The sequence below is a fragment of the Glandiceps talaboti genome, chromosome 19, assembly GCF_964340395.1.
Source record: "Glandiceps talaboti chromosome 19, keGlaTala1.1, whole genome shotgun sequence".
In the NCBI taxonomy this organism is placed as follows: Eukaryota; Metazoa; Hemichordata; class Enteropneusta; family Spengelidae; genus Glandiceps; species Glandiceps talaboti.
The window spans coordinates 19,320,302-19,338,691 of NC_135567.1; positions in this window are offsets into that span (position 1 = coordinate 19,320,302).

The window sequence follows — 18,390 nt, forward strand, 5'->3', positions numbered from 1 at the left end:
TACCAACAATAATTGTGAAACTTTGTTGGACATTACTAGAATGGAAATCTAGTAAAACTAGTGTAAAACTCTCATCACATAATCAGTGGTACACTGGTAGCCTGAGGGGGCTACCAGCTGTAAATTATGGTAGCCCCCATGACAAGAATTGGTAGTCTGTGGACATGGGACTATGGTAGCCCCATAACAAGAATTGGTAGTCTGTGGGCATGGGACTATGGTAGTCTTATGACAAGAATTGGTAGTCTGTGGACACAGGACTACCAGCTGCAAACTATGGTAGTCTTATGACAAGAATTGGTAGTCTGTGGACATGGGACTACCAGCTACAAATCATGGTAGCCCCATGACAAGAATTGGTAGTCTGTGGACATGGACTACTGTTAATTTCGATTCCTGATTAGCTGACTATAGAAACTAAATAATGTATTTTCACTCTCATTGTAAATCAGTCTCAATGTTTTGCACAACAGGAAAGGCTTTCATTAAGAGTACATCCTGTGTAACTAAACAGTAATTGAAAAACAAACGAAAGATAACAATATAATGGTTTAATTAAAGTTGGTGTGAAGTCAACTTATTCACTAACATATGAAGACACAGTTATAAATATGTAGTAGTCATTACACTACATGTCTATTACATGTACATTAGTCTGGTTCCTGAACACTGTATTCCGATTTTACACTACGTTATCTTCACACATAACTTTTATCTTCACACATAACTTTCAAAGAAACATATGATACAAATATACAAAATGAATACAAAAGAAATACATAATTGTTATCTGATGTTGACCATGGAAATAGTTCAGTGGAACTAGTCTTGTCCATGGCTTGTACATGTTTCTAGATTTCAAATCGATAATGGGATACAATGAACTTTCAGAAGAAAAGAAAAATACACACACAGTTTGATTTCATTTGGTGTGAAGTAAACATGTTCACTTTAACAAATGAAGACACAGTTATAAATATGCAGTGATCATTAACTACATTTCAATTGAATGTAAGTGTGTTGTAAATTCAATTATTGTGAACCACTACAATAACAGATGGTATTATGTGGTAAAAATCTTTGTTCAATATACATCAATTCTAATTTTTTCACAATGGGGCTTAGAGATTTGTAACACCTCCGGTAGTATATAATATTCACTAACAAATAGAGACACAGTTATAAATATTCACTGATCATTAACTACATGTCAATGAAATGTAAGTGTATTGTTTAAATTTAATTATTGTGAACCACAATAGTGAATAGCTAATGTAATGTAATAAAAATCTTTGTTCAATTTTAATGAATTCTAATTTTTTCACAATAGGGATACAAACTGATAACACCTCCTGTAGTATATAATCTTCACTACAAATGAAGACACAGTTATAAATATTCACTGATCATTAACTACATCATATACATGTGAATGACATGCATGTCTACTGTTTAACTTCAATTATTGTGAACCACAATTGTTTTTGTTTTATTTTAATGAATTCTTTTTTGTCACAATGTGGCTCAGAGATTGGTAACACCTCCTGTAGTATATTATCTTCACTAACAAATAGAGACACAGTTATAAATATTCCCTGATCATTAACTACATATCAATGGAATGTAAGTGTATTGTTTAAATTTAATTATTAGGAACTATTGCAATAATCTGACACGTAAGTGAGAAAACATCTTCCCCATAACTCTTAATTCAACATGAATTCCAACAGGAAGTTCTCCTTATTAACAATTAAATGTTATTCCCCAATATTTTTCTTTGTTTAGTCAAGGAAAATATGAGTGACCTAAGGGGTCTTTCTCACTATGAGTCGCTACAAGTAGACGAGTAATGACATCCCTTAGGTCACGAGTATATTCCAGCTGAATGAAGAAAAATATTGGAGAATAACATAATTATACCAGTGCCAGTAATATCAAAGAAAAATGAGGGAAAGTAATAGCAATTTTGAATGTTTTGACTCATATTTCAACACAGCAGAACAGTGACGTAAACATATTTATTATCTTGACTCAGAACGACCAGATTATAGATAAATAGACATGTACTTCAAAGTTAGTTGTACTGTATTGTACCCATTCATTCATGAGCCAACATGCATTCTTGTTGACATTTTTAAATAGCGCCCTCTATCAGCTATAGTGGCCATACCACCATAGTAGAAATCCTGTATCATAGTGTCTGTAGTGTCAGTTTCATCTTCTCCACTGTCTATGGTTTTATAGTGCTTTACCATTCTGCATTGTTTTTCTTTCTTTCTTTTTTTCTGTCTTGCGAAACAATTTTCCCGCTGGTCATGCTAAATAAAACGAGCTCCCTGATTAGCTCTTACTGTTAGTTTAAGAAATTAATTACCTAATCAGCTGTACGGTAACCATATACCTGTGCAGGGACATCCGTTAAGCACAGTCGTGAAGAAGCTAGTGGTTAAGGATGATACACTTTTGCTGTTTTTACATCCAAACTGATGGTGACTCTCTAGTACAATACAGTATACTATTAATTATCTAGCGTGGTTATCTAACATACAGGTCTCTCTACAGTCTCAAGGACAATTCTATTGATGGCCTAAAAAATCAATATTTCTTGTGGTAGCTTTCAATAACAACAAGACAATCCACAGCTTATGATTAGTAGTTTATACAATAGGTGTACAGTTGGATTAGAACAACTATTATAATACACACTTCACAATGATAGCAAAACAACACAGCTGACTCTGACTACAGAGCTGATGTAAACAACTATGGCAAAACACCACAACTGACAGTCACAAAACACAACATACACAATGTAGTCCATATTGCATGACCACATCACAACTATGGTAAATCAACACAGCTGACTGAAGTCACAGAACACAAGATAGTCCATTGCTGATAGAATGACCACATCACAGCTATGGCAAAACACCACAACTGACTGAAGTCACAGAACACAAGATAGTCCATTGCTGATAGAATGACCACATCACAGCTATGGCAAAACACCACAACTGACTGAAGTCACAGAACACAAGATAGTCCATTGCTGATAGAATGACCACATCACAGCTATGGCAAAACACCACAACTGACTGAAGTCACAGAACACAATATAGTCCATTGCTGATAGCATGACCACATCACAGCTATGCCAAAACACCACAACTGACTTGAGTCACAGAACACAACATAGTCGTCCATTGCTGATAGCATGACCACAACACAGCTATGGTAAATCAACACAGGTGACTTCAGTCACAGAACACAACATAGTCATCCATTGCTAATAGCATGACCACATCACAGCTATGCCAAAACACCACAACTGACTTGAGTCACAGAACACAACATAGTCATCCATTGCTAATAGCATGACCATATCACAGCTATGGCAAAACACCACAACTGACTTGAGTCACAGAAAACACAACATAGTCCATTGCTGATAGCAAGACCACATCACAACTATGGTAAATTGACACAGCTGAGAGTTTGTAGTCACAGAAGTGATGTAAACAATATAGTCCATTGCTGATAGCATGACCAAAGTTACATCACCTACCAGTAACTTTTCAACAACTGTTATTTCTACATCATGGTGTCAAACAACACGGCTGACATGAATCACAGAACTGAAGCAAACAATATACCACATCACAACTACAGCAAAACATCGCAGTTGACTTTACTGACAGAACACAATACAGTCCTATCCTGATAGCATAAAGAAATGCATATGGAACTTGTAAGTCAATCCGAAGTAAAAAAATAGATGTAAAATCCGATGTTTCGAATAAAAATTCTTTATCAAGGTATTTATCGGCAAGCTTCAGACATTATTAGGTAAACACCTGAATATATCTGAATGTAATGGAACAGAACGACAACCGCGCGTGATTAACGGTTATACATGTGAAAAGTTCTAATATTCGCACGCACAAATAGAACCAAATAGAATACGCTGATAGCATGACAAATGTTACAAATTATCTATGACTCATGTTATAACAAAAATTTTAAAAAGATACACAACCTGTGACAATACAACTATGGCAAAACAAGACAGCTGACACAAGTCACAAAACAAAACAAACGTAAAATACTGTAAAACAGTACATAATAGTACTGTTGATAGCTGGATCAAAAGTTGTCATTATGGGAGTAAAGAAGTAACAACAAGTAATGTTTTACCAAATTGTTACTTCTACATCACAACCAGTGTGCCCTCTAAGCCAATTTGACGTGCCACTGATACTCACAATTTCTAGTGACGCACCAAAATTTGGTGTTCTCCTATCTTTTACTATGTGGTGAGTGTGCCCTCTAAGCCAATTTGACGTGCCACTGATACAATTTCTAGTGACGCACCAAAATTTGGTGTTCTCCTATCTTTTACTATGTGGTGAGTGTGCCCTCTAAGCCAATTTGACGTGCCACTGACGCACACAATTTCTAGTGACACACCAAAATGTGGTGTCCCATATCTCTTACTATGTGGTGAGTGTGCCCTCTAAGCCAATTTGACGCACACAATTTCTAGTGATGCACCAAAATTTGATGTTCCCCTATCTCTTACTATGGGGTGACTCACAAGAAATGCCAGTTTTTCTCATTTTGACTCTCAACAACAAAAAATCGGCTTTCATGAGAAGGGCACACTGATCACAACGAAGGCAAAACAACAGTTTTGACCTAAACGAACGATGTCCATTTGTTGAGCTCTGCGACATAGTGCAATGGTGCATTACGCTCATCTGATGTTAGCCCACGGCTAGCCTGATCATACTGATGTTAGTTTGGCTAGAAAATGATTTTTTGAGCTGTATTACAGATAAATATTAATGGATGCTTTAAATTGATATCCACTCTTACCAGCTGTTCAGTAGTAGAAACCATTCATTCATGTACCTCCAGGCTACACAGGATGTAAATCGATATTCATCATTTCAAAATTACTTTTATGACTGTGAAAATCACGAAGGCTGTACTGTTAATTGATTCTTAGTTTGATTCATAAGTCAACGGAAACATTTAATAATAATCTTACCCATCAATTTTATTTTATAATTAAAATGTAATGGTAATTCAAGTAATTAAACTCATTAGCATATATATTACAGACCTTCAAGGCACCTTAACAAATTATTCATTTTTTACTTCCCTGTCTTTTTTTCTGAATCAATGTAGGCCACAAAAAAGAGAATTTTTCTAGTCAGGATAGTTTGTCTACAATGGTACAAAGATGCAATTTCCTTTTTCTTTTCTTTTTTATTCTCAACAAACCTGTCACTCAATCTACTAATTATGACAGTTACACAGTTCTTTTTATTTAGTACTTTACAGCAAGTGTGTGTGTGTGGAGCAGATGTCATTTGCTTGTTCATGATTGGCTCTGCAGTTGTCTTCACCAAAGTAGGGAGGGTTATTTAATTAAAACTAATTATAGTTATTTGCATATATATTACAAGCCTTCCAGGTACCTCAACAAATTATTCATTTTTCACTTCCATCTGACCTCTTCACTCAAGGTACCACTTTCAGATGGTACTATATTTACTTCAAATTTAAACTTGAGATCTCACTGAAGGTCTAGTCAATGGTTACCGTTTTAAACTTGGAATTTTACACTGACTTGACTGAGTTTGTTAGCTACCACCAGACACGGAGTGTATTATCAGAGACAAGAGTTTGTTAGCTAACATGTACCACCAGACACGGAGTCTATTATCAGAGACTAGAGTTTGTTAGCTACCATGTACCACCAGACAGAGAGTTTGTTAGCTAACATGTACCAACTGACAGAGTTTGTTAGCTACCATGTACCACCAGACAGAGTTTGTTAGCTAACATGTACCACCAGACAGTTTGTTAGCTACCATGTACCACCAGACAGAGTTTGTTAGCTACCATGTACCACCAGACAGAGAGTTTGTTAGCTAACATGTACCACCAGACAGGGTTTGTTAGCTACCATGTACCACCAGACAGAGTTTGTTAGCTACCATGTACCACCAGACAGAGTTTGTTAGCTACCATGTACCACCAGACACGGAGTCTATCATCAGAGACAAGAGTTTGTTAGCTACCATGTACCACCAGACAGGGAGTCTATTATCAGAGACAATATATTTTATGACTGTTCTTTACTTAGGAAATAACCCCATTAAAACTTGATGTTGTTTTTATAGTGTACTTCCACTTATTAATGGGCTGTGTTTCAATCCCAGGTTCTCACATTAGTGTTATCTTATCAGTTAAAGGGATATGTTTCAATCCCAGGTTCTCACATTAGTGTTATCTTAACTTAAAGGCCAGGGTTTCAATCCCAGGTTCTCACATTAGTATTATCTTATTAGTTAAAGGCCAGGGTTTCAATCCCAGGTTCTCACATTAGTGTTATCTTATCAGTTAAAGGCCAGGGTTTCAATCCCAGGTTCTCACATTAGTGTTATCTTATCAGTTAAAGGCCAGGGTTTCAATCCCAGGTTCTTACGTTAGTATTATCTTATCAGTAAAGTGTAAGAATTACATGTGGATTATTGTTTTGTTTTGGACCAACTTTCTATACCTCTGCCAGACAACTGTTTTCACATCTAAATTTTAATTTCTCTTAATTTTATAAATCCAAAACTTCTAATCCATGGTTGACCTGTAAATGAATCCAGACAGACTCGGGTCAAAATGTCCATAAATTTTTATTTTCTTTATGGCTATTGTTAGGGTACTAGTATATTTAAGGACTTGTCTCACCACTTTATGACGTGTCCTTGTAAGTAACAATAGTATTTGAAATAATGTCTGAAAATCCCACTATAAATAAAATGATTGTGATATTCACAGCCGTGATATTTAAGTACCATTTAAGAATGATGTTGGTGGCTGAATGGTTAAACCACTTGCCTTTTACCATGCTGTAATTAAGAAGGGTGTCCTTCAGTTTGACTCTACTGAATAATGCAGGTTTTTCCCTGGTACTCCAGTTTCCCCTTGCATTAACACCGAACCCATGACAGATTTGAACAATTCTGAAAACAGCTGATAACTTCATTATTGACAAATCTCTGTTTGCATTATCATTTTAAAAAAGTTATCTAAATTTGTTTTTAAACTTAAACTGTAGATACATGATATCAGCTAATATTGACAATGGAAGACATATTTGTCTATTGTCAACATAACTGTAAGTATTGTCAATAAACCATCTTCATTGCTAGTACAGCTGTAAATCTGGTTTTACCACTCTGTATTTTTTATTTTCATTTTCTTTTTAGTCTGTTTTTTTAACTTTTTTATTTTATATTCTTTTGATTTTTCAAAGGGAGGTATTAAACTGCAGTGAACATTGTGCCCTCTAATGATAGCCAAATTTTGTTGTGAGTCAAATGACTCAAAATGAGGAAAACTGGCATTTCTTGTGAGTCACCACATAGTAAGAGATATGGGAACACCAAATTTTGGTGTGTCACTAGAAATCGTGTTCATCAGTGGCATATCAAATTGGTGTTAGACGGTACACTGGCAGTGTGTCTTTTAATCCAATTTGACTTACCACTCCTCACATATGCACACAACTGTGGTATAATTTAATAATAACAGTCTAATTACTATATCAGTATATGCATAGGTGTACCCAACCAATGTTAACACCAGACTAGCTTAGTGATAACACTAGGCTGGCACGAACACCTCACTACCTCAAGATAGGTTACCAGTCAACACAGAAGATCTCATATTTACTGTAAACACCAACACAACAAGTTACCCTTCAACAAAGTAGTTATTAACAAGTATGCTATTTGTATCTCCTTGGAATCTACCCTGCACTGTATACATGTAGTCATTCATACACACACACACACACACACACACACACAGGGACGCACGCACGCACGCGCACACACACACACACACACACACACACACACACACACACACACACACACACACACACACAGTCTCCCCTTTTCCTCTTCCTCCACTCTCCCCTTTCTCCCCCTCCCTCTCCATTTGTCTGTCTGTCTGTCTGTCTGTCTGTCTGTCTCTGTCTGTCTGTCTGTCTGTCTGTCTGTCTGTCTGTCTGTCTGTCTGTCTGTCTGTCTGTCTGTCTGTCTGTCTGTCTGTCTGTCTGTCTGTCTGTCTGTCTGTCTGTCTGTCTGTCTGTCTCTCTCTCTCTCTCTCTCTCTCTCTCTCTCTCTCTCTCTCTCTCTCTCTCTCTCTCTCTCTCTCTCTCTCTCTCTCTCTCTCTCTCCCTCTCTCTCAGCATAGTTCCTTCAATTTTTAACACTATTTTGTCAGAGATCTAAAGTAGTTGAGTCAGAATATTCACTGGCATGAATGGAAAGGAAGTTCATGTTTACTCAATACTTTTTACTGTCAAACCTTTGATGTTACCAAACACCAATAATTAGCTATTAATACTATCAACATATTTGTACTATAATCTGTGGTCATTGAACAAGTCCATGACCATGTAAACAGATCCTGGAATACCAACAGCTGATCATGGTGGACAGGTTTGGTCAAAATACACAAAGAAAAGAATCAATTGCTGTCATTGAACAAACCAAACTGTGTATAGTATTAACTGTGAGCTCATAAAAGCTGAGAGGTTTGGTTGTAATATACAAAGTGAAGAATCCACTGCAGTCATTAGACAAGTCTGTGTCATTCCACCGTGACAGTGTATAGTAACACTAACAGCTGATACAAGCTGAGAGGTTTGGTTGCAATATACAAAGTGAAGAATCCACTGCAGTCATTGTAACACTACCAGCTGATAACAGCTGAGAGGTTTGGTTGCAATATACAAAGTGAAGAATCCACTGCAGTCATTAGACAAGTCTACGCCACCATGAGAGTGTACAGTAACAACTGATAAAAGCCGAGAGATTTGGTTTTATATACAAAGAAAAGGATCAACTGTGGTCATTGAACAAGTCTGTCTACATCATTGAAAAAACCCATAAATATTTATACATACTTACAATATGTTACAATGTCAACTCAATCATATGACTTTCAACTACTAGTTGTTACGATGGGACATAACTCAACAAACTAAGGTACCAGAGATAAACCGAGCACATACTTATGTATTACAACGTCAATGAATTGTGTGACTCACCTAAGTTGTTATGGTGGGACCTAACTCAACAAACTAACATACCAGATATAATAACATACATACTGTACTTACAGTGTGTTACAACGCCGTCTTATAGTATAACTTTCACAATGCGACAACGTTCTTTCATCCGTTAATTGGATCACTCTCGGAGTATGTTATTTAGTGAACTATACATTGGACATCAGCGTACAACACTGTCACTGGAGTGTATCAACAAACGTTGTACAACTCACTCTACTATACAGACTACATACACAATGACGTATTATATACATTGTCACTGACATGAAAAATCAATTTTTACTCTCATGGCGGCCCCGTTTTTTTTGTATGCACGCCTTTACATACAAGAGTACCTGTATTGATTTGTATGGCTACACAAAACAACCCACCCAAATACAACTTTATACTAGTATACTAGTAACAATACACACTACACTACTATAACAATGTCCCCATTGGGAACTTGTTACATATAGTATATGTATACTGAGAAGACACCAAGATGCATGCTACTCACCCCTCTGTTTTCACTTCTTGGTATAGCCTAATTGTTCTCTGAATGGGCCAATCTATGCTGAGTTATAGAGAGGGGTATTTGTTATGTACAACTAGATTGCATATTAGTACCCCTAGATTGACAGCTACCTACAACTTAGTACAAGACACCTCAGTATGTTACTCACCCCTCTTTACTTCTTGGTATAGCCCAATTGTACAGTGAATGGGTCAAACTATGAGTTATATAGGTAAATTTGTTACAACTACATTGCAGAGCCACCTCCAAGACATCTCAATCATCAATGTATGCTAGTAGCATTCACCCTCTGTTTCTCCTACTTGGTATAGCCCAATAGTATTCTGAAAGGGTCAAACTAGGTTGAGTTCCATCAAGGGGACTTTTTAAATATATACAAGCCCTATTACAAAGCAAGGCTTAAGTGCTTACATCAACAGTATTCAAGCCTTGGAGTTGTTTGAAATTCTAGGATTTTCCAGACCTTCAAAGGACTTTTCATGAATGGGTTGAAATTCTTGGTCTTTCAATGAATATATATTTACCTATCCACCTACCATCTTTTAGCACATTCTCTAACATCTAGTTTTATTTGACCAAAAATGTTCATCAGCTTGGTAGATCAAATGATTTACCAAGGTTATAACACACAAGCAGTTCAAAGTTTTAGTATTGAGCTTTTGATCTGTCTTGGTTGACGATCCTCATCTGAATGACAAATTCCATAGTTATAGTGGTAACTATAGTATGTAAGATACGACATTCATGCCATGCTATCAGCCAGCACTCACCATCTGTACTACTAGTCTGTAAGATACAACATTCATGCCACACTATCAGCTACCACTCACATCTGTACTACTAGTCCGTAAGATATGACATTCATGCCATGCTATCAGCCAGGCCTCATTGCCTGACAACACAGTCTACTGTTGTATTAACCCCTTCAATACTGAAAACATTCCCGCCAAAATTGTTTGGACAAAATTCTTGTTTTATGTAAGTTTTTGGCATATATCAACTTCATTTTAGACTGGAATTAAAGAAATGTTACTTCCTAATAAAGTAATATTATTGTAATTATGAAAATATTCATATAAATTGGGTCCCCATATTATTTAAAACTCGTCTCTAGTCATGAAAGGGTTTTAAGCCATGGAATCTGTCATTCTGATGAGAGTCGTCGACTACGAATGAAGTTACTACGACAGATCAAAAGCTCAATGCTAAAAACTTTGAACTGCTTGTGTGTTGTTTATCACCTTTCCATCATCAAGTTGGATTAAAGGAAAAAGTCGGAGATACAGAAAGAGAGAAGAAGACACTGACAAATCAATTGTACAAGTCTACACAGATACCAGTTTAGAATGAATGGAAGTCATGTTGGAAATATTTCAACTATTTTGAGTCTATTTTGAAATGTATGTATAGTAACCACAACTATTCCAACAACTTCACTTTCATTACACCCTGTTTACTATAGGTTTTAGCCTCCCTGTTCTTTCACTTTTCATGAAACCTTGACTACGTAGCATACTTGAAACCTGGAAATTTTTACTAATGACTTATTATCACATATCTCACTGAAAAACAAAAAGCATAAAATAAGTAAAAAGTAAAATGCCTTCTTGTACATGAACGCTATTTTCAAGATTCAGAACATTCCATAACAAAACACATTTTAACTACACTTCAACTTCTTCTAAACAAAACCAGTTTTGTTTGTTATTGTTCTTAGCCTCTTTTCTTTTAAAACTATTAACTATTGTTACTAAACACTGAGCACATTCTGCAAGAACATTTCATCTATGTTTCTGAACCAACCCTACTTTTGTTTATTGTTGTTCTTAGCCTCTGTTCTTCACAACTATTAACTATTTTTACTAAACACTCAGCACATTCTGTAAGAAACATTTCAGATATAATTCTGATTTGTTTGTGACTGACTGTACATCAGTTTTGTAGCTTTCCCTTTCATCTACCTTTTCGCCTAGTGTATTGAGTTTCACTTCACCTATTTTTATCATTTTGTGTGATTATTAATGCAGTGATGCTTACTTTTATCACTGTATGATTGTTAATGTAGTGATGCTTGAGGACCTCAATGGAAAGAAGTGTTTCATTTACTTTAGTGTTGTAACACTTATTTGATCTACCCTGAATAAATATATTTTATAATCATTATTAAACATATGTGTAAGTTGCTTCACTCAATTAGTATGACAGGGTGAGAGTGATTCCTATGTGACCTGAAGTGACCTGGAATGACCTGATATGACATGGAATAACCTGACTTGACCTGAACTATAGATCATTTTGACACCCTAAGTTGTTGTTTGGGTGTGTTATTGGTGTTTTATCAAAGACTCAAGTCATGCTTGAAGGCTGCATGATATCATAGGAATTGAACAGTTCAGAGAGCACTTCTGCTATTGTTATTCAACAATACTATGGCCATACAAAGTTAATAAGTTGTTTACTACAAGCATGATATAGGAATTGAACAGTTCAGGGCACTTCCACTATTGTCATTCAACTATGCTATGGCCATACAAAGTTAATAAGTTGTTTACTATAAGCATGATATAGGAATTGAACAGTTCAAAACACTTCCACTATTGTCATTCAACTATACTATGGCCATACAAAGTTAATAAGTTGTTTACTATAAGCATGATATAGGAATTGAACAGTTCAAAACACTTCCACTATTGTCATTCAACTATACTATGGCCATACAAAGTTAATAAGTTGTTTACTACTAGCGATACTCAGTTTTTAAGGTTTACAGTTTACTTATGGCGATATCATTACACATGGTACAGGAACAGAGAATACCAAAGCACTATATCTGTTGTAATTCAGTGATAATATACTATGGCCATACAAAGTTAATAAGTTGTTTACTACTAGCGATACTTAGTTTTTAAAGTTTACATTTTACTTATGGTGATATGATTACACATGGTACAGGAACAGAGAATACCAAAGCACTATATCTGTTGTAATTCAGTGATACTGTACTATGGCCATACAAAGTTAATAAGTTGTTTACTACTAGCGACACTCAATTTTTAAGGTTTACAGTTTACTTATATGGTGATATGATTACACATGGTAAAGGAACAGAGAATACCAAAGCACTATATCTATTGTAATTCAGTGATACTATACTATGGCCATACAAAGTTAATAAGTTGTTTACTACTAGCGATACTCAGTTTTTAAAGTTTACATTTTACTTATATGGTGATATGATTAGACATGGTAAAGGAACAGAGAATACCAAAGCACTATATCTGTTGTAATTCAGTGATACTGTACTATGGCCATACAAAGTTAATAAGTTGTTTACTACTAGCGATATTCAGTTTTTAAAGTTTACATTTTACTTATGGTGATATCATTACACATGGTACAAAAACAGAGAATACCAATACATTTCCACTATTGTTATTCAGTGATACTGTTCTGTAGCCAGTCACCTGATCTTTTTTTTCATTGTAATATTTATACTAGTGTATGAGTTTTGAGTGGCTAGACTAGATTAGTTATAGAAACTATTTTCTAGCCTCTCGCCCGCTCTGATACAATTATGCACACATTGTGTATTATATGCTTTCAATTGTTATGTATTATTTTTTTGTGATGGGTAAATAAAATTACAATTACAATTACAATTACAATTACAATTACAATTACAAAGTTAATAAGTTGTTTAATATAAACGATACTCAGATTTTACGGCTTAGATTTCATTTAACCCCCCACAGTTTTAGTACGCCGTGTTTACTTAGTCCATTCAGGCAGTATCAATCTCAACAAAATAAGCAGACTAGACAAGACATTTCTCCCTCAAGAAAACTATTAATGCTGACTCAAAAGAATCTAACTCCTTGGAGGCAGTCATAAACTACTGATGACGACAGAGAATCGACCAAACCCTTGAGCGCTGTTCAGCTGTCGCTTACAGCAGAGCTAAATAAGTAGTACAAATGTTTACTTACCTTGGGCTATCTCAGGTCTTCCTATAAATCAACACAGCAAACTAATCCTTAAATTTTTGTTTTGTTGTTGTAAATCTGTTGTTTTAGATTAACTGTACCTGCAATATATAAAATGTATATTCATTATAATATCATGCAATAGACCTTGTAGCCAAATAGTGCCCTCTGTGTTCTGTATGCTTTTCCTGACTACACTCTTTTTTTTTTTCCTTTTTTTTAATATAAATTTTTGTGCTGGGAATTCCTCCCAGCGATTTTCTGTTATGCAGACAAATACAAACAAACAAACAAACAAACAAACAAACAAACAAACAAACAAACAAACAAACAAACAAACACAAATGCTACAGAGATCCACTACACTCTAGCACTAAGTGAAAATAGAAATATATGGACCAGATGTGTTCTTCTCTATTACCAGGTATAAAAACTTAGCAAAAACATGATATTGGCCCACGCCTTTGGAATGCCCTGCCATCATGTCTTCGTTCTTCACACACTTTGAACAGTTTTAAATCTGCCTTAAAATATCATCTTTTTAGATCTCATTATTATTAATTTTTAACTTTTTTACATTTCAGTTTTTAAATGTCATTCTGTGTCTTTGTATTTTTATCTTGTTTCATATCATGTTTATACTTGTGTATCTGTACATTTTAGAATAATTTTATACTTTTGTTCAGCGCATTGAGATTGTTTTAATGTAATGCGCTCTATAAGAAATAAATATTATTATTATTATTATTATTATTGATATGGCAATACATTCTACATTTCCTATACATACACACATACAGGAAGTCGAGTGTAGCACAATTTTATTAAAAATGTAATAATAATATTCCATGGACTATAAATTATTGTAATCTTTTCCTGACTACCGAGTACACTCTATTACTAAATGAAAATGGAAATACATCGGATATGGTTGTCTCTGTTTTAAAATCTTAGCAAAAACACGATATTGATATGACAATATATTCATATTTCCTATATGCACAGACATACAGGAAGTTTAGTATCAACACACTCTGTATAAATACAACGGTATTTCTTGGGCTATGAGTTATTGTACAATGTTCCTGCCTACACGCTGTCACTAAGTGAAAATGGAAAAAATACCAGATGTGTTCGTCTGCAATTACCAGATTTTGAAAACTTAGCAAAACAGGACATTGATATGGCAATATATTCTACATTTCCTATACATACATATACAGGAAATTTAGTATCAACACACACTCTATATATATACTTAGTACATATAATTAAAACTTTGCAAAAACACGACACTGACATGTAATGCATTCTACATTTCCTATAAACATACACATACAGGAAGTCGAGTGTACGACAATTTTATTTAAATGTAATTATAGTATTTATTGTCAACTATAAGTTATTGTAATGTTTCCTCACTACCGGCTCCCTGTAGCATAGTGGTTAGTGCACAGGATTAGCAGTCAGGAGGTCACAGGTTCATTCCCACTGGAAACAGGGGATTTTTCTGTGACCAACCCGAACCCAGGGTGAGTGTTCTACAGACTTGATGGGTACGTGTATCACTCAGCCGTGTCTCACTCACACAATGAATGCGAATTTGTGGGGACTCCAGGAGTAATGACTCAAAAAGTCGGAGACGATACCTCACACTGAGCCTGCAGGTGCTATATGTTTGCCAGGCCTGGGTGACTCCAGGATAGCCTGTGGACTGACATTGATATAGCAATACTGGTAGGAGTACATTTTACAATGAATTTCCTATATGTATATGTACACACATGAAGTTGAGTATACAATACATTCTGCAAATCCAGTATTCCTTGGGCTAGCGTACTAGTGATTGTAATGTTTTCCTGACTTTGTTGTTATTTAGTCTAACTATACATTGTAGTGGAAACTGGCACTTTCTAAATTCACTGATTGGTTGATTGATTGATTGATTGACTGATTGTGAGTTTTTGTACTGTGTTCCTGACAACACTCTGTTATAGTGTTACTAAGTAAATCATCATACTTGGATTCAAAGTTATTTCGATTCACTTACACAATGATTTACACATAGACACGCGCACACTGACAGCATATACACAATGATTTATACACACACAGACACAGACAAGACAGACACACACACGGATAGACACACACACACACACACACACACACACACACACACACACACACACACACACACACACACACACACACACACACACACACACACACACACACACACACACACACACACACACACACACACAGTACATACAATGTACATATACAAAGTTCAATCAGCATAGCATAAATTCTACAATAGCATTCCTGGGACCATGAGTTTTTGTACCGTGTTCCTGACTACACTCTGTTACTAAGTAAATCATCGTACTTCAAGTTATCATTTCAATTCAAGTCATTTCTTACATGATTATTTACACATAGACGCAGACACCGGGTGACACACGACATGCATACACTGATATCCGAAGTTCAGCATAGCATACATTCTTGACTAACATTCCTGGGACCATGAGTTTTTGTACCGTGTTCCTGACTACACTCTGTTATTAAGTAAATCATCGTACTTCAAGTTATCATTTCAATACAAGTCACCAAGCACTTACAATACACAATGATTTACACACACACCCACACACAGACACAGACACAGACACAGACACAGACACACACACAGACACACAGACACACACACACACAGACACACACACACACACACCCACACACAGACACACACACACAGACACACACACACACACACCCACACACAGACACAGACACACACACACACACACACACACACACAGAGACACAGACACACACACACACAGACAGACACACACTGCACACACACACACACACACACACACACACACACACACAATGTATATGAAGTTCAGCATGTATTGGCAGGGTTGGATTAGATTAGTTGACAGACAACTATTGGCGGGGTTGGACTATAGATTAGTTGACAGGTAACTATTGGCGGGGTTGGACTAGATTAGTTGACAGGCAACTGTTTTTCGATCCCTTTCCCATTTATTTATGTAATCATGCTTTCTTTACTGACTTGTATTATTTTGTATCTGGGAATAAAGTCATATATATATTTATATATGATAAAGCAGTACACCTTAATTAAAAGTCAGCTATAGTATAAACACCATTTGATTTCAACTCAGCTGACAAACCTCTGGTGACACTAACTCTTCATACACTGCCACCCACCTTAAAAAATGGACTATTCATCATCCATACAACACACTGTATTAGAACCAATCACCGTAATGCCTGCTTACACCTTTCACAAAACTCTGGTGACTTCAGGGACAGCCAGTCTATTCTCCAATCAATATAATACAAACTTAAACTATACGATAAGGACATCCACCTTAAGCCAGATAACACCTCAACTAACACCTTTTTAACTCAATAACAAAACGCTGGTGATAACTTTTCATCAGTGACTCACCTTAACAGCCAGTCTATTCTCCAATCCATATAATACAAACTTTTACTATATAGGATAAGGGCATCCACCTTTAAAAGCCAGCTAACACCCTGACTAACACCCTTTAACTTACTAACAAATCTTAGACAAACAATGGCATTCTTGACAAGGGAACCATGCCATGTGTAACCAAGCATAGGATAAGAATATAGCAACGTTGTATACGGTATGGTGGTTATATCTAAGAGTCTACTCTCCTATGTATAAGATGTGTGTGTGTGTGTGTGTGTGTGTGTGTGTGTATGTGTGTGTGTGTATGTATATATGTGTGTGTGTGTGTCTGTCTGTCTGTCTGTCTGTCTGTCTGTCTGTCTGTCTGTCTGTCTGTCTGTCTGTATGTATGTATGTATGTATGGTAGGCAGGCAGGCAGGCAGGCAGGCAGGCATGCATGCATGCATGCATGTATGTATTTGTCTGCTTGCCTGTCTGCCTGTATACATATACATATATGTGCATACCCAACCCTACCTAGAAACCTACATATCAACACCTAAACATAATCTATCAAGCAAGTAATCTATGACAAACTAATCAATACACCAATCGATAAATCAAAGCTATTTACAAATTTATCCAATAAATTTACGAACCACATTAAATACTATAAATTATTGACAAAACACACCCACCAATAAACCATGTCTAGAAAACTACACACAGGAATCAAAATTAACAGTAGTCCTGTGTCTACAGACTACCAATTCTTGTCATGGGGCAAGGCTCGAAATTGGTAATAGTCAAGGGCATATAGACTACCAAACATTGTATCTAGACTACCAAATTGGTAATAGTCAAGGGCATATAGACTACTAAACATTGTATCTTGACTAACAACTTGGCAGTAGCCAAGGGCATATAGACTACCAAACATTGTATCTAGACTACCAAATTGGTAATAGTCAAGGGCATATAGACTACTAAACATTGTATCTAGACTACCAAATTGGCAGTAGTCAAGGGCATATAGACTACCAAACATTGTATCTAGACTACCAAATTGGTAATAGTCAAGGGCATATAGACTACTGAACATTGTATCTTGACTACCAAATTAGCAGTAGTCCAGGACACAGACTACTAAACATTGTATCTTGACTACCAAATTAACAGTAGTCCAGGACACAGACTACTAAACATTGTATCTAGACTACCAAATTAGCAGTAGTCCACGACACAGACTACTAAACATTGTATCTAGACTACCAA